A 14,351-nucleotide genomic window follows, 5' to 3' on the forward strand; every position below is an offset into this window, starting at 1 on the left:
CATTCTCTTATGTAAACTGTGAAGACATGACTCAAAGCCAGTTCATACACAACAATGTTATGAAAGGCCAGAGAAATGCTCTCTGCAGGGACACAAGGCTTTGTGAAAGTTTAGTGCTCAACCTGGGAGTAGAATTTATATTGAGGAGAACAGAAGAATTATCCCTGGTGAACTTATTTCTTGTGATTGGACTTTTGATTAAATAAGGCAGCAGATAGCACATGGAATATACATTGGAAAGAACCGTGTGCTATGTGATAGTCAAGGTAAGGCTGAAAGATTTTATGAACATTAAACCCCTCATAACAGCTCATGCCTTCCTAGATAGCACCCACCCCCTCACTCCACACCTCCTCCAGTGGTGGCTGGAGATGATCAATGAGTTGTTTTCCAGCAAAGCAGAACTTTTTATCTCAGTAATTGCTTGGAAGGTCTCAGCTCTTCTCCACAGCAATAATCCCTGTGATATGTTCACCATCACTGTTCAAAGCAGTTCCCCACGTCTCCCCCAAATATAACATGAAATTATATGCACTCAATTAGTGATAAAGTACTCTCTCCTTCAATGATCAAAACATTTTAAAAATAATAAAAATTAAGGAACTTACCAAAGATGCATTCAGCTGAACCTCAGAACTCAAATTTCTGATGCCAAGTCCAATATAATTTCTGCATTTTAGGTCTTCTTTATTGAGGCACAATGGACATGGGGAAAAGTGAACATTAAGTGTCCAGCTTTATAAATTGTTACAAAGGAAGCCTCTAGATCAAGAAAGGATGTTCATGGAAAGAGACAGTAGAATGGTGGTTGCCAGGGACTGGGGACAGGGGCCAGAGTGAGAGGTGACCTAGTATTTAATAGGGACAAAATTTCATTTATGGAAGACAGAAAAAAGTTCTGGAAATGGAGAGTGTTGATGGTTGCTCACCAATGTGGGCATATCAAATGCCACTGAATGGAATGCTTAAAATGGTTAGATGGTACAATTGTATGTTATGTACATTGACCACATATTAAAAAATAGAAAGCATTACCAGATCCACAAAAGCTCCCTTTTGCTTCCTTCCATCACTATTATACCCCTACCCTCTGCAGGGTTACTCTCTAGCTTGACTAAACTGGAAATCATTTACACTAAAAAAATGCTTAGGGCTCATGCGGTTTGACCCTTTAGCACAGCATCCTTCACCTCAGTACAGAGAGAGTTTGTTTCCCAAAAGGGATTGAGTGGGCAACGAACATTTTCCTGATACAGATGAGGCCTCACATAGCAGTGGATAGTTGTGCCATGCAGGTCTTGCAGGTCTTGAACAGGCCCTGCTGGGGGGCCCTGAAAGGCTGGTGATTGCACAAGGTGATGACTCCACTCCTGACCTGGCTTTCTGACAGAATCCCCAGCAGGGTTGATATTTCACACTAAGATAACTTAATGTCATGGTAATGCACTTGTTTGTATGATTCTTCTCACAATAGTTATTTCAAGAGTTAATATATACTACAAAGGAAAGAAAGTGTACAATATAGATGTTATCAGAACAATGAGCCAACACTGAGGAGCATATCATCTAGCTGTTATACATTATAAGTCATTTAAACTTTGTTTACTTTGTTGTGTAAGCTACAAACAATGTTTTTGAATATGTTGTGTAACATGGTGCTTTGCTAAGTGTTAATGCTGAGATGTTCTGATCTGTGTCATTTCTAGAAGTTCTTGATAAGGGCTGAATGGGAATTGGCTCCAAAGTCAGGGTTGTTTACGATACAGGATCAAGAAAGAGTATATTGGTCACAGAGGCCTTGGGGCTTTCAGTGGAGAGCAGGTGGGTTAGTGATAATTCCCACCTGCCTGGGTTCAGTATTATTCTCCCATCACAGCCAGCCTCAGACCAGAATTCAGCACTGCTCCAGCGACCACCACATTTAATCAGGGAACGGAAGTACTGCTTCACCTGTGGAGAGGTTGACTTGCTGGGTTTTCTTCTTCTTGTTTGGGAGGTGGTTTTCCTAGGAGTGCACATGAACTCTTGAAACTTCATAAGCATAAATGGCTTTCCTCTAGCTTTCCCACATTTGGAGTCTGCTCCTTACCTTCATTTCTCAGAATTGAAACTTGTGGCACACTGGTTTGGTCGTAAAACTGGTTTGGGAGTTGACTATCTTCACTGAGTTTAACAGCCACTCCTCTTCCATAGAGCCTGTGATGTGGATGCATAAGGGTCTTTAAAGCCCCAATGAAAGCTCATGTTTCTGTCTTCTTCAGAATGGCACCAAACCTCCCCTGGATGCAGATGTAAATTTGGAAGCAATTGCTGGTGATCTTCGCTGTGATTGCTATTCAGTAAGTATTTAAATCTCAAGTCAGTAGACTGTGGGGCTCAGTTTCTTCACCTGCAGAAGGAGGAGAATGATGCCCATCTCCCAGGTTACTGGGAAGGTTAATGAGGTGTCCTCTGAAGCTTCTGATGTAGGGTCTGGCTGGTCATTGCTTCTTCTTCATAGAATTCCTGGGAATGGGCAATTCAGGTCACATGTTGCCTCTTGGTACTGAAACTTCCCCAACCACATTGCTGTCCGTCACACATTGTGCTTTAAGACTATTTGAGCAGATATTATACTCAGGTATCTTTCTGTGTTTGGAGAAATAGGAATTAAACACAAGGAACACTTTCTTGCCCCCTAAACCACTAAGCCACATCCTTGCCTGTCTCCTTGACCTTTTGAGACAGAGTCTGGCTAAGTTGCTTATGGCTTCTTTAAGATACTGATGCTAGCCTTGAACTTGTGATCCATTTGTCTCAGCCTCCTGAGCTGCTGAGGTTACAGGTGTGTGCCACTGTACCCAGCTCTTCATATATTGTTTTTTAAATATTTATGTTCTAGTTATAGGTGAACACAATATCTTTATTTTATTTTTATGTGGTGCTGAGGACCATACATCCAGTGCCTCACGCATGCTAGGTGAGCCCTCAACCTCTGAGCCACAACCCCAGCCCTCTTCATATATTTTTAAGTAAATTTGTTTGTTAACTTTCCCAATTTGGGGACACAGGGAAGGAAGTGGAAGACATGTTTTAACAGGGACATCACCCCCCCCCCCCACCAGCACATTGATTGTCCCTGATTTGTTGGTTTCAGGTTATACCTCTAGGACAAGGCCAAGTATTTAAGGCAAGCCAGTAGTCTATGTCTTTATCTTTGAGTTTTGGGGGAACTGGTTTTCAGCAGTGTAAATTTGAATCGAATGGCTTATCCACTAGTAGTAATTAAAGTTCCGAGTTATTTCTGTTCCTATTGTGGAATTTCATCTAACCCTCTCTTATTCAGATATTTCCACTTGAGATCATGCAGATGATTTGGGGGGTATGTGGTCAGGATACAGAATTTAATCTCCACTTCTTTTATATATGGTCATCTAGAATAGGGAATCTCAGTGGGTCTGCCACCCCAATGATCCTGAGAGACATAATACATGGTGGCCAGCAGTCATGTCTCGGTAAAAGGCAGTGAGCAATTTTCAATGAATGGGAAATGGTAGGGTCTCCGGCAGGGGTTGTGTGGGCTTTATGTAAATGCCCTTCCCTCCATTGAAGGAGAATACATCTCACCCCCCTAATTGTTTTATTTTGCTTTCTATCCTTCTTTTTTCTTTTTTGGTACAGGGGATTGAACCCAAGGGTGCTTAACCACTGAGCACCATCCCCAGCCCTTTTGTTTTTATTTTGTCACAGATTCTCACTAAGTTGCTTAGAGCCTTGCTCAGTTGCTGAAGCGGCCTTAAACTCACAATTCTCCTGCCTCAGACTGCAGAGTTGCTGGAATTAACAGGCTTGTACCACCATGCCCACTTTCCCACTCCCTAAATGTTATGGGAGTTTTAGAATGAATGCACTGCTTCTTGGGTCCCCATGGACTAGGTTCTACCATCTGTACCAAGATGCCAATGGAAGAGACAAGCAGTGCCAGTTAGGAAAGGACTGTTATGGGTGTAGCTCTATCAGGAAGACAAGCAGAAGCAGGCATTCCAGGAGCTGCCAGGTTATATGGCAAGACTGGGGTAGTGGGGGCAGGGAGTAGGCAGAAGTATATAATCAAGCACACCTGGTCTGGTTGATGATCTCAGGATTGGTCAGTGGGACCTTGTCTGAGGTAGAAAAATTGCTCTTGCCTAGAGGTAGTTTAGACTCTTGTCACAAGATATTTATCCATCAGACCTGTTATTCCTGGAAGCCAAAGTTACTGTGGGAGAGAATGACTCAGAGAAAAGGAGACAGATGCAAAATGGAGGCAGAGATGCCAAGTTTGTATCCTGTTTCCAGTTAACCATCAGGCATCCAAATAAATTCAGGAGTCAGGGCTTTTAGCAAAAGCAGCCTCTAAGTCCTTGTTACAATAGCAGTTTTTGATTAAATGATCTCACTTCTTTGAGTAGGAGAAGATTTAAACTAGTTGTTTGTAGTTTCCTGTGAGTGACTGAGGCAGTTTTGATGTCAGAAATTACCCTGTGCCAAGTCTTGAGGATTCTACCAAATGGGGTGTCAGTTCATAAAGATGGTAGGGTTAAAGTTGATGATACAAATTTTGAATTTTACTATTATTGTCATCACACTTTAAGAGGCATTTTACTACCACAGGCTTCAGCTACCTGTTTGCCTTAGTTAATAGTGTCTGCACCAATATTAACTTTAATAATACGGGAGGTACAAATACCCCAGGATGTATATGATTTTTGGGGGTGGGGGAGGTACTAAGGATTGAAACCAGAAGCACACAGCCACAGCCCTTTTTATATTTTATTTTTTTAACAATGTTTAACAGTAGCTTTATTAAGTGAATGCTTGTAAGCATTCAATATTAAATTCAATTTATTTCACATTTGCAAGTACACTATTAACAATTCTTAAATATTTCAAATCAACCAACTTAGAAGTACAGGAGGCTTGCCCTCAACTCTTCTGAGGTGATGTGAAAAATGAAGGCAGCCTAGGACTTTAGTTCAAAGTCTCTAACCAACAATCACTAGAGCATCACTGCTGAACTCATAGGAGAGAACTTCAAGGCTGAGAGGCGCAGGCCCCTTCCTGATCTGTCTGATGCATCATAGTGTGACCCATGGCAAGGACAGTAATAACCACCAAAATCTGCATTTGCAATGGGTACAGAACCAAGATGAGTACAAATGCCTATCAGGATAACCCATTCAGGTTTCTTCACTGGATCCAAATCCTGCCGTGGGTCCCGCCATTGGGACACTTCAATAGCAGCTTCCTGGTCAATCTGCTTCTTGGTTCTGAGGCGCACAAAGAGGGGTTTGCCTCTCCAGTTGAAAGCCATGACCTTGGCTTCTGGAATATCGGATAACTTGATTTCAATTTTCAACATGGCCAATCCATCAGCAGAAGCACTCATGCTGGAAACAAACTGGGAGACAACATTCTTGGCGACATATGCAACACCCACAGTAGCTGTTGCAGTCACCAAATAGGAGAAACCTTTTCTAGCCTGGCTGCTCTCTTTTGAAGACTTTGTGCTATCTAACACTTCGGAGCGACGATAGTCAGAGAAATCAGGCACTTTGACATCGGTGTGGGAATAACAAACAGAAGCAGGTACGTTGAGGCCCACGCAGGCGACCAAAGGCCGGCCCAGGGCCTGGCCACTCAGCAACTCCTGGCACAGGAAGGGTGGCTTCACGTCCAGCACAGGCGGCTCAGGGGATGGTGGGCATTGTGGTCTGCACCAGAGGTCGCAGTGCATCCGCCACCCCGCGGGACATGGGCGACAGGACCGAACCTGAACCTTATTCTTTCATTTTAAGGCAGAGTCTTGCTAAGTTGCTTAGGGTCTCACTAAGTTGCTGAAGCTGACCTAAAACTTGTGATCCTCTTGCCTCAGCTTCCTAAGTAGCTGGGATTACAGGCATGAACCCCTGTGCACTATCTGGTTATAATTCTTCAATAATGAAGGTAGGCGGACCTGCGACCCACCAGCAGGTCAGGCCCAGCAACCTGCTGAGGGGCACAGCTGCCCCACGTGCCTGCAAGGTAGGCCAAACCATGACCACCGACAGAACAGGCCCAGCGGCACGCCAGACACATCTCCCCGGTTGGGGGAGGGGCAGAGCCACCGTGCGCCTGCAAGGTAGGCAGACCTGCGACTCACCAGCAGATCAGGCCCAGCGACCCGCGGAGCGGCAGAGCCACCCCCCCGCGCCTACAAGGTAGGTGCACCTGCCACCCACCGGCAGGTCAGGCCCAGGAACCCGTGGAGGGGCACAGCTGCTCCACGCGCCTGCAAGGTAGGCGGAACCGTGACCACTGACAAAACAGGCCCAGTGGCCCGCCAGACACATCGCCCTGGTTGGGGGAGGGGCAGAGCCGCCAGGCGCCTGCAAGGTAGGTGGACCCGAAACCAACCAACAGAACAGGCACAGCAATCCGCAGAGCGGCAGAGCCACCCCCGCACCTGCAATGTAGGTGGACCTGCGACCCACCGGCAGGTCAGGCCCAGCAACCGGTGGAGGGGCACAGCTGCTCCACGCGCCTGCAAGGTAGGCGGACCTGCGACCCACCGGAAGAACAGGCCCAGCGTCCTGCAGAGGGTTTGAGCCGCCGCCCGCGCCTGCAAGGTAGGCAGACCTGCGACCACCGAAAGAACAGGCCCACCGAAAGTACAGGCCCAGCGGCCTGCCGGCGTGGTAGGCACATTGCCCCAATTGGAGGAGGGGCAGAACCACCGCCAAAGCCTGCGAGGGAGACTTCGTAACTATACAAGAGCAATATAAATATATAGGGGGAAAAATCAATAACACAACAGTTTCACCAAGCAGAAAGAAACGCGATCAGTATGAAAAGACAAGGAAAGAAAGGACCACAAGCAATGCAGTTCAACTCAACTTTAGAAGAGGTAATATCTGCAGCAGATGGAATGTCAGATAAAGAATTCAGGATATACATGCTTTAGATGATCTGGAGTCTCAAGGAAGACATTAGACAGCAAAATCAGACAATGAAAGACCACTTCAACCACTTTGACAATGAATTACATAAACAAATCCAAGAAGCAAAAGATCAATTATACAGGGAGATAGAGGTTATAAAAAACAAACAAACAGAAATCCTAGAAATGCAGGAAGCAATAAACCAACTTAAAAACTCAATTGAGAACACTACCAGCAGAGTAGAACACTTAGAAGATAGAACATCAGACAATGAAGACAAAGTATTTCAACTGGAGAAGAACATAGACAGCTCAGCAAAACTGTAAAGAAACCATGAGCAGAACATTCAAGAAATATGGGACAACATAAAGAGACCAAACTTAAGAGTCATTGGGATACAGGAAGGTATAGAGGTCCAAACCAAAGGAATGAGCAATCTATTCAATGAAATAATACGAGAAAACTTCCCAGACTTGAAGAATGAGACAGAATCCCAAATCCTAGAAGCCTACAGGATGCCAAATGTACATAATCATAAGAGATTCACACCTAGACACATTATAATGAAGATGCCCAACATACAGAATAAGGAAAGAATTTTAAAAGCTACAAGAGAAAGGAAGCAGATTACATTTAGGGGTAAATCAATCAGGATAACAGCTGATCTTTCAACACAGACTCTGAAAGCTAGAAGATCCTGGAATAACATATTTCAAACACTGAAAGAAAATGGGTTCCAACCAAGAATTGTGTATCCAGCAAAATTAAGCTTCAGGATGGAAGATGAAATTAAAACCTTCCATGATAAACAAAAGTTAAAAGAATTTGCAGCTAGAAAACCATCTCTTCAAAACATCCTCGGCAAAATATTACAGGAAGAGGAAATGGAAAATATCAATGAAAACCAACAGCAACAGGTAGTACAGTAAAGGGGGGGGGATAATCAAAGAGGAAAACAAACCATGTTTAGTAACATAAATAAACAAATATGGCTGGAAGAACAACCCATATCTCAATAATAACCCAAAATGTTAATGGCTTAAACTCACCATTTAAGAGACACAGGCTAGTAGAATGGATCACAAAACAAGACCCAACAATATGCTGCCTTCAGGAGACGCATTTGATAGGAAAAGACATACATAGACTGAAGGTGAAAGGTTGGGAAAAATCATATCACTCATATGGACTTCAGAAACAAGCAGGAGTGTCCATACTCATATCAAATAAAATAGATTTCAAGCCAAAGTTAATCAAAAGGGACAAAGAGGGACACTACATACTGCTCAAGGGAACCATACACCAACAAGACATAACAATCATAAATATATATGCCCCAAATAATGGTGCAGCTATGTTCATCAAACAAACTCTTCTCAAGTTCAAGAGTCTAATAGACCACCATACAATAATCATGGGAGACTTCAACACACCTCTCTCACCACTGGACAGATCTTCCAAACAAAAGCTGAATAAGGAAACTATAGAACTCAATAACATAACTAATAACCTAGACTTAATTGACATATACAGAATATACCACCCAAGATCAAGCAGTTACACTTTTTTTCTCAGCAGCACATGGATCCTTCTCAAAAATAGATCATATATTATGTCACAGGGCAACTCTTAGACAATATAAAGGAGTAGAGATAATACCATGCATCTTATCTGATCATAATGGAATGAAATTAAAAATCAACGATAAAAGAAGTAAGGAAAAATCATGCATCACTTGGAGAATGAACAATAGGTTACTGAATGATCAATGGGTTATAGAAGACATCAAGGAGGAAATTAAAAAATTCTTAGAGATAAATGAAAACACAGACACAACATATCGGAATCTATGGGACACATTGAAAGCAGTTCTAAGAGGAAAATTTATTGCTTGAAGTTCATTCCTTAAAAAAAGAAAAAACCAACAAATAAATGATCTAATACTTCAACTCAAAATCCTAGAAAAAGAAGAGCAAAACAACAGCAAAAGAAGTAGAAGGCAAGAAATAATTAAAATCAGAGCTGAAATTAATGAAATCGAAACAAAAGAAACAATTGAAAAAATTGACAAAACTAAAAGTTGGTTCTTTGAAAAAATAAATAAAATCGACAGACCCTTAGCCATGCTAATGAAGAGAAGAAGAGAGAGAACTCAAATTACTAGCATATGGGATGAAAAAGGCAATATCACAACAGACACTTCAGAAATACAGAAGATAATCAGAAACTATTTTGAATCCTTATACTCCAATAAAATAGAAGATAGTGAAGGCATCGATAAATTTCTTAAGTCATATGATCTGCCCAGATTGAGTCAGGAGGATATAGACAACCTAAACAGACCAATATCAACTGAGGAAATAGAAGAACCATCAAAAGACTACCAACTAAGAAAAGCCCAGGACCGGATGGGTATACAGCAGAGTTTTACAAAACCTTTAAAGAGGAACTAATACCAATACTTTTCAAGCTATTTCAGGAAATAGAAAAAGAGGGAGAACTTCCAAATTCATTCTACGAGGCCAACATCACCCTGATTCCTGAACCAGACAAAGACACTTCAAAGAAAGAAAACTACAGACCAATATCTCTAATGAACCTAGATGCAAGAATCCTCAATAAACTTCTGGCGAACCGGAAACAAAAACATATCAAAAAAATTGTGCACCATGATCAGGTAGGATTTATCCCTGGGATGCAAGGTTGGTTCAATATACGGAAATCAATAAATGTTATTCACCACATCAATAGGCTTAAAAATAAGAACCATATGATCATCTCGATAGATGAGGAAAAAACATTCGACAAAGTACAGCATCCCTTTATGTTCAAAACTCTAGAAAAAATAGGGATAACAGGAACATACCTCAATATTGTAGAAGCAATCTATGCTAAGCCTCAGGCTAGCATCATTCTGAATGGAGAAAAACTGAAGGCATTCCCTCTAAAATCTGGAACAAGACAGGGATGCCCTCTCTCACCACTTCTGTTCAACATAGTTCTCAAATCACTGGCCAGAGCAATTAGACAGACAAAAGAAATTAAAGGCATAAAAATAGGAAAAGAAGAACTCAAATTATCACTATTTGCAGATGACATGATTCTATACCTAGCAGACCCAAAAGGGTCTACAAAGAAACTATTAAGCTAATAAATGAATTCAGCAAAGTGGCAGGATATAAAATCAACACCCATAAATCAAAGGCATTCCTGTATATCAGCGACAAATCCTCTGAAATGGAAATGAGGAAAACCACTCCATTCACAATATCCTCAAAAAAATAAAATACTTGGGAATCAACCTAACAAAAGAGGTGAAAGACTTATACAATGAAAACTACAGAACCCTAAAGAGAGAAATAGAAGAAGATCTTAGAAGATGGAAAAATATACCCTGTTCATGGATAGGTAGAACTAACATCATCAAAATGGCGATATTACCAAAAGTTCTCTATAGGTTTAATGCAATGCCAATCAAAATCCCAATGGCATTTCTTGTAGAAATAGAGAAAGCAATCATGAAATTCATATGGAAAAATAAAAGACCCAGAATAGCAAAACCAATGCTAAGCAGGAAGTGTGAATCAGGCGGTATAGCTATACCAGACTTCAAACTATACTACAAAGCAATAGTAACAAAAACAGCATGGTACTGGTACCAAAACAGGCGGGTTGGCCAATGGTACAGAATAGAGGACACAGAAACCAATCCACAAAATTACAACTATCTTATATTTGATTAAGGGGCTAAAAGCATGCAATGGAGGAAGGATAGCATCTTCAACAAATGGTGTTGGGAAAACTGGAAATCCATATGCAACAAAATGAAACTGAATCCCTTTCTCTCGCCATGCACAAACGTTAACTCAAAGTGGATCAAGGAACTTGATATCAAATCAGAGCCATGGCATCTGATAGAAGAAAAAGTTGGCTATGATCTACATACTGTGGGGTCGGGCTCCAAATTCCTCAATAGGACACCCACAGCACAAGAGTTAATAACTAGAATCGACAAATGGGACTTACTCAAACTAAAAAGTTTTTTTCTCAGCAAAAGAAACAATAAGAGAGGTAAAAGGGAGCCTACATCCTGGGAACAAAAATTTACTCCTCACACTTCAGACAGAGCCCTAATATCCAGGATATACAAAGAACTAAAAAAATTAGACAATAAGATAACAAATAACCCAATCAACAAATGGGCCAAGGACCTGAACACACATTTCTCAGAGGAGGACATACAATCAATCAACAAGTACATGAAAAAATGCTCACTATCTCTAGCAGTCAGAGAAATGCAAATCAAAACCACCCTAAGATACCATCTCACTCCAGTAAGATTGGCAGCCATTAGGAAGTCAAACAACAACAAGTGCTGGCGAGGATGTGGGGAAAAGGGTTCACTTGTACATTGCTGGTGGGACTGCAAATTGGTGCGGCCAATTTGGAAAGCAGTATGGAGATTTCTTGGAAAGCTCGGAATGGAACCACCATTTGACCCAGCTATTCCCCTATTTGGTCTATTCCCTAAAGACCTAAAAAGAGCACACTATAGGGACACTGCTACATCCATGTTCATAGCAGCACAATTCACAATAGCAAGACTGTGGAACCAACCTAGATGCCCTTCAATAGACAAATGGATAAAAAAAATGTGGCATTTATACACAATGGAGTATTACTCTGCATTAAAAAATGACAAAATCATAGAATTTGGAGGGAAATGGATGGCATTAGAGCAGATTATGCTAAGTGAAGCTAGCCAATCCCTTAAAAACAAATGCCAAATGTCTTCTTTGATATAAGGAGAATAACTAAGAACAGAGTAGGGACGAAGAGCATGAGAAGAAGATTAACATTAAACAGGGATGAGAGGTGGGAGGGAAAGGGAGAGAGAAGGGAAATTGCATGGAAATGGAAGGAGACCCTCAGGGATATACAAAATTACATACAAGAGGAAGTGAGGGGAAAGGGGGAAAAATATAAGGGGGAGAAATGAATTACAGTAGAGGGGGTAGAGAGAGAAGAGGGGAGGGGAGGGGGGAGGGGGGATAGTAGAGGATAGGAAAGGCAGCAGAATACAACAGACACTAGTATGGCAATATGTAAATCAATGGATGTGCAACTGATGTGATTCTGCAATCTGTATACGGGGTAAAAATGGGAGTTCATATCCCACTTGAATCAAAGTGTGAAATATGATATATCAAGAACTATGTAATGTTTTGAACAACCAACAGTAAAAATTAATTAAAAAAAATAATAATAATTCTTCAATAATATAATAATCTCACACTTAGCCAACAGAAATGTTGTATTTGGTTAGTAAGTTAAGCTCTGTTAGTCTTGAACTTTATATATTGTGTGAATTGTATAATAAATAAGTTCAGTGTCCAGAAATGAAATTTTTTAATTGCAAAATTCAAACTCTCAAAGAATCTTTATGAATCATTTTAAAGCTGTAATATTACAAAACCTATCAACACCAATGTTTTTCATTGACCTCATGCTGTGCTGACTCGCTGCTGTTACATGAATTAATTACATAAATGAAGGCTTGTTATGGTGTTTCCATGAAACTTGAGCTGAATCAAGTGCTTCAAAGACTTTCCAGGCTTTATTTTCCCCTTTTCCACTTGGAGCCATCTCAATGATTTTTTATATAACCTTACTTTAGGCATTATGTAATATACAAATGTGCTAGTCATCACTTCAGCACAGCTCTTATAAGGGAAAATGCTATATTAAATTGCATGTAAGTTTTTATTGGCTGAATTTTTTACTTTTTTATTATGTTTTGCTGAGAAACTGGCATTCTTCCATTTATAATTATCATTACATAGCATCTCATTTTTCCATATTTGCCAATATCACAAGCAAAGCCCTTTAACTCGACAGATAATAACTTAATACTGTTGGGTGCCGTGATGCAACATCTGTAATCCCATGATTTCGGAGGCTGAAGCAGGAAGATCGTAAGTTTGAGGACAGTCTCAGCAGCTCAGTGAGACCCTGTCTCAAAACAAAAAAAATAAAAAATAAATAAAAGGAACTGAGAGATGTAATTTGATGGTAAAGCACCCCTGAGTTCAATACCCAGTACCCAAAACAAACAAACAAAACTTAATATCAATCTGTGTCAGCATAGATTTTTCTCCTGAGAAACTAATTATCCTTCATGTCCTGGGCTTTAGATTCTCACTGTGCTCTGCAAACAGATTAGTGTACTGGGAAGAGAGGAGGAGATGCTCGTTTCTTGCAGGTTATATACAGTAGGGGCACATGGCATAGGTTCAACATAGGCTTATTCATCCCTAAACTATCCAAGTTTCATTAGTAAAAACACAGCTTAGTAACAACAACAACAATATATTAAAGAAGATAGCAGTTTATTTCTCCCTTGTATAATAGTCCACATATAAGCAGTCCATGGAAAATACTGCTGTTGGATGTCAGAAATTCTGGCTTTTTCTCTATCGTTGCTCAAACATCCATATATTTGATTTCCATATTTAGTCCAAGAGGCTCCAGTCATCACATTTCCAGACCTTCTAGCAGAAAATTTATATGAACCTTAGTTTCTGTGGCACTTAGGATGAAAAGGTTTATTTCTCATTGCATTGCTTCATGCATGCTTCTCCTTTTTCTAAAGATTAGAAACATTTTAAGTGAAAACTTACTGATTCTCATCAGTTTGTCCCAACTTTACTGGTCATCAGTTTGGTTCCTGATTGTTTAATACATGACAATATAAAATTGCCACCTGATTTCTTCCTGGGCTTTTGCAGTATCTAAGAATAAATAAACAAGAACACTTAGTTCATTTCAGGAGTGCAGACCTCTCTGCTTTGGTAGAAGAAGCTTCTCTCTGCACTGAGACTGGAACTAGCAAGACTGATGAGGGAAGTGGAAAAGGTGCAATTCTCTCCACAATCTCTTAATTTAATGTATCACTTTGAATAGTTAAAACCACAATTGTACTGGAAAATGACTATTTTCTAGGATCTATTTTTTTGTGATAATAAAGCTTACATTTTAAAATGAGACCTTTAGAAGCTGTTCTGGAATATTATATAACCTCTGTTATTGACAGTATAATAATAGCAAAGTTAATCAGTGCCTCTCTAAAATCAACAGAATTATATCTTATCATACACAAGTGATTAAGTAGGGGCAGATAGGTCCATTCACTGTCTCCATCATGATTGTTCCACTTATCCATTCTGGAAGCACTCATCTAAAGTGTTATCTTCTTGCCTGTTAAAAAGCAACCTAAATTAGAGAGGTTAGAAACACATGCAAGAAGTGAAAATTGAGTAACTTTCCATATATTGAGTCTTTCTTTTCAAAATACAAAAATGGGCTGGCTAGCATACATAAGGCCCTGGGGTCCATCCCAGCACCACAAAAGCA

At 40.6% G+C, this 14,351-nt stretch overlaps 1 pseudogene; it reads right to left on the reverse strand.

Moving 5' to 3' along the window:
- Nucleotides 1-5,017: 5,017 nt before the first annotated feature.
- On the reverse strand, nt 5,018-5,755 carry LOC143379604 (cytochrome b-c1 complex subunit Rieske, mitochondrial pseudogene; annotated as a pseudogene).
- Between the last annotated feature and the right edge of the window lie 8,596 nt (nt 5,756-14,351).

Source organism: Callospermophilus lateralis, chromosome 13 (assembly GCF_048772815.1).
Source record: "Callospermophilus lateralis isolate mCalLat2 chromosome 13, mCalLat2.hap1, whole genome shotgun sequence".
Classification (NCBI taxonomy): domain Eukaryota; kingdom Metazoa; phylum Chordata; class Mammalia; order Rodentia; family Sciuridae; genus Callospermophilus; species Callospermophilus lateralis.